The sequence below is a fragment of the Spinacia oleracea genome, chromosome 1 (genome assembly GCF_020520425.1).
Source record: "Spinacia oleracea cultivar Varoflay chromosome 1, BTI_SOV_V1, whole genome shotgun sequence".
In the NCBI taxonomy this organism is placed as follows: domain Eukaryota; kingdom Viridiplantae; phylum Streptophyta; class Magnoliopsida; order Caryophyllales; family Amaranthaceae; genus Spinacia; species Spinacia oleracea.
The window spans coordinates 56,800,268-56,804,627 of NC_079487.1; the positions used below are offsets into that span (position 1 = coordinate 56,800,268).

Below are 4,360 nucleotides of genomic sequence, written 5' to 3' on the forward strand. Positions count from 1 at the left end.
ACTTCGCAGTAAGAAGTTGTCACTGGAGCTACACTAGACATAGCATTGATACTCATTGGGGGTGTACTAGACTGAGGAGCATTCAAAGAATCGATCTTCAGGTTCAAGGCTGCCACTTGTGAGGACAATAGAGCATAAGCATCGACATCCAATTTTCCCTTCTTAGATGTGGTTCTGGTGGTGCTGTAATGGTTGGCAGCTAAATTGGCAAGAAAATCATAACCTGCATCCACTTCTTTGTCAAGAAAAACACCCCCAGCAGCAGAATCGATCGTGTTCTTTGTTTCATCTTGCAAACCATGATAGAAAATCTGAACCAAGAACCACTTTTCAATGTTGTGATGCGGACACGACTGTTGCAAAGCCTTGAATCTATCCCAGGCTTCTCGAAGTGATTCACCGGGTTCTTGAGTGAATGTAGTCAGCTTATGCCTTATTTCAGCAGTCTTGGTGGGTGGGAAGAATTCTTCTAGAATGGCTTGTGAAATAGCACTCCACTCTGTCTCCTTGACATCATTCAACCATGTCTGGGCCTTATCACGAAGGCTAAAACCAAACAACATGACTTTCAATTGGTCTTGAGTGACCCCTTGATGCTTGATAGTACCACACAGTTGGTTGAACCTCTGCAAATGGTTGGTGGGTTCCTCAGATGGATGGCCACCATATTGACTTTGTGATACCATGGAGATTAGAGCGGGCTTGATCTCAAAGTTGACTGCATCAATAGTTGGCATTGTGAGCCCAGTCGGAACACTATTCGAGGAAGGAACCCCATATGATTTCAGGGATTTAGACATCGTGTGACTCGGTGGAGTCTGTGAGTCTTGGGACCCTGACTGCTTCTTCTTTTTCTGTTGCTTTTTTAGTTGGCGAAGGGTCTTTTCGAGATCGGGATCGGGAGGAACCAAGGTACCCGTTCTGGCAGACCTGGGCATAAACAACAACGAAAGAAAACGCAGTGAGATTTGCCTCAATTGGAACTAAGAGTTCCAATAAGACAATGGAAATAGTTCAAATAATCAAACTAAAACTAATAGAATCTAGCCGTCTCCCCAGCAACGGCGCCAAAAACTTGATGAGTTAAAAAGTGATACCGCAAGTGCACGGTGTCTGTTGTTAGCAGATACTTAGCAAATACGGGTCGATCCCACAGGGAGACAAGTTCTATTAGTTTTTGCCCAATTATACGAATTATTTCAATAACGAAAATTGATTTTGAGTATTAACTAGTAAAGCTAAAGCAATAATAAAAATGTGTAATTTATCAATGAATTAAAGGTCTAGGGCGTCTGTTCGGTTCACCATGCTTATACCAATCCAATAACACAATTCAATTCGACAACGAATAAACTAGGCCGAGTAATTAAAGTACATGCTAATCCTACGGTCGGGTCTTAACACTTTCAATTCAACATATGCAGTACGATCGCTAACATAATCAGAATTGCCAATTGTACAAAGCCTCTAAAAACACGATCTTTCGATTCTAACTCCTATTAGCTAGATAATTAATCCATGAAATTGGCCGATAACATGAATCAACGATTAAGAACAAATCAATTGGAATTACTCAATCATAATCTATAAATTAACGAACTTTAATGCATAACGATTATGGTATAAACATGGCTTCCCTTACTTAGCCCTAGAAAAAGACTACTCGCTCATAATTAATTTAATAATCATGAAACAAATAATAAGAATAGAATTCATAATCAACGAACGAATTAATCTAAGGAACGAAAATAATAAATTTGAATTAAAGCAAGAGAAATTATGAATTTACCTTAGATTGATGAATGAATGAAATCAGAAAAGCGTTCGACAATGAAAAGAGAAAAGTAAAAATAATCGTTCAAAGAATTCTAAGGAAGAAAATAACATAAGAGAGACCTAGGAATATAATTCCCTTCAATATTTATAGGCTTCCTATTTCTGAAATAATAATAAATAAATAAATGAGAAAATAAAAATAGAAGTCGTCAACGATTGGTCGATGGCGTGAGAGACATACGCAATATGGGATTTGTCGGCCCGGACGCACTGTGGCGCAGCCTTGCGCTGTGAGCAAGCCAGCAACTGCTTAGTGAAGCGTGAGTGAGATGTGGGCGCAGCAACCCTTGCTGTGGGCGCAACACTTCTTGCTGTGGGCGCAGCACTTCGCTGTGGGCGCAGCACTTCGCTGTGAGCATGGCAGACGATGTTTAGTGAAGCGACGGGGTGCTGCGGGCTGGGTGCGGCCACAAAGCTCTAGATGTGGGCATAAAGCACTTCGATGTGGCCACATTGCACGATTCAGGTACGATGTTGCGACGATGCTTCCCACATTACCAAGATTTTATGGCGAGCATCAGAAACTAGCCTCATGTCATCCAAAATAACGAATTGCCTCGATGGCCGAATAAATCAAACTAAGTGAACCGGAACTTCCGCAAATCATTTCCGAAAACTTCATTTTCCGATCAAACACGACGTTTTCAATACGAACCATCCGATAGCCATTCGACCCACCTCTAAATCTCCAGAAACATCCAAATGATTGTAAAATTACCTGAAATATCAAAGAAAACACAAACGGAGCGTAATAGAGTACGATAACGACGACTTATGCAATAATGACTCTAAATGCAACAAAAATGAGAGAAATGCCTAGAAATGTAACCTAAATGAGCCTAAAATACCGTATATAAATATGATTCATCAGTAATGGGAACCAATCTGGGAGGAACGAAGTGAGAAGCTATGAATGTAGGCGTTGTAATACGAACAACCCTGGAAAGGATTGTGGTGGTAACACGGTGATTTGTAAGTTTTACGGTAAGTCTGGTCATAGATAATATGAGTGTTATTCCAAGAATGGGAAGCCTAACCATAACAATCACCAGTTGAAGTGGTTAGCCCCCGCCCGCCACAACAAAAGGCCATGGGCCAGTGCTGCTTTGCCATGCGCGTTGCGCCCGTGGTCCTTGCGCTTGTGCGCTCCGGCTCGTGGGCTGCTCCTCGTTTGCATTCCGGTGGCCTTTCGACCAATGCTCATCGTATAGTACTTTGACGATCCAATGTCGTACGATATGATTATTCGTTTCGCCTATCTTACGAATATAAGCAATACGATATATGATTACCATCTAACGTCTTATCGCATATTTACGTTTTCCGAATTAATTTCTCGAATAGTCATTAAATGAATTTTCGATTCATTTAATTCGGCGATCTATTTTATATCATTGGTGTGACCTTGTAGGTTCAGTCAAGAGTAAGTTGTGAGCCTAATAACGATTAGAACTCACTGATAGGAAACATTGCTCCAACTAGTTGTTCCTATCACTTGATCTTATTGAATTAATTGTTTGTAATTAATCTGAACCTTGGTATTAGACTAATGCACCTTGGGTGAAGGACACATTTCCTTCAACAACAACGTGTTTACTATGCTTAAATTCCTCATAATATCATTTATTACTATAAAAACAAAGGTTTTTAATCGGTGGGGTCAATAACGGGTTCAGTCGGGTTTTGACCTATTGCTTTTCGGGTGCCCCGGGTTCAGATAAAATTGAGTTACGGGTAACAAAATCTTGTTCAAGACCCAATATTTCCGGGTCGGGTTAGGGTCGTTTTCGGGTCGGGTCGATATTTGACATGTCTACCTGGGTGGTAGATTGTTGAGCTTGTTTAGGAACCCATTTCTTTACATTCTTATGTGGGGCTGGATGAAACTTGACAGAGTTTACCTAGATATTTTTAGCACAATCATGCCTCACTACCTTGCATTTCTTGCAGTAGGGTGGCAACTAGTCAAATTCTACCTTCTGATTCACAACATTACCATTGGGGTCTTGAATCAGCACAAAACTAGGTATTTCTTTTGTTACATCAACCTCAACTAGGATCCTAGCAAAAGACACCCTTAATTGCTTAGAAGTGCATTCATCAGCACAAACAGAAACCCCCAACAGGCTTCCAATTCTGCTTGGAGAGTCAGCACGTACCCTAACAGTTCAAGGGTATTTTGGGTAGCTTCACCCATAAGGTAACCATTCTCATAATTTCTTTGTGGAAATTGAAATCAGGTGCCCATGATTTAACAATCATAGGCCTTCCATTGAAGGAGTGAGGGCCAGCAGCTAGACTACAGTTCATATCCTCCTTTGAAGCAAACTTGAGAATGAAGAAACCTTCGTCATGAAGGTACACATGGGGTTTCTAACTTGGTGCCACTCTCTATCAATAAATCGCATTACATCACCTATTGGGGGTAAATCACCCACACCATACATCACAATGGCATTTTCCCAAGTAACAGACATTTTATCAATCTTTATTTTATCAAGTTACATTTTATCGCCTTACCATC

At 40.8% G+C, this 4,360-nt stretch overlaps 1 non-coding gene across 1 annotated transcript; it reads left to right on the forward strand.

Moving 5' to 3' along the window:
* Positions 1-333: 333 nt before the first annotated feature.
* Positions 334-439, forward strand: LOC130466636 (small nucleolar RNA R71). Its single transcript, XR_008926808.1, has one exon. It is a non-coding gene; the product is annotated as a small nucleolar RNA R71 (small nucleolar RNA).
* Positions 440-4,360: the final 3,921 nt, after the last annotated feature.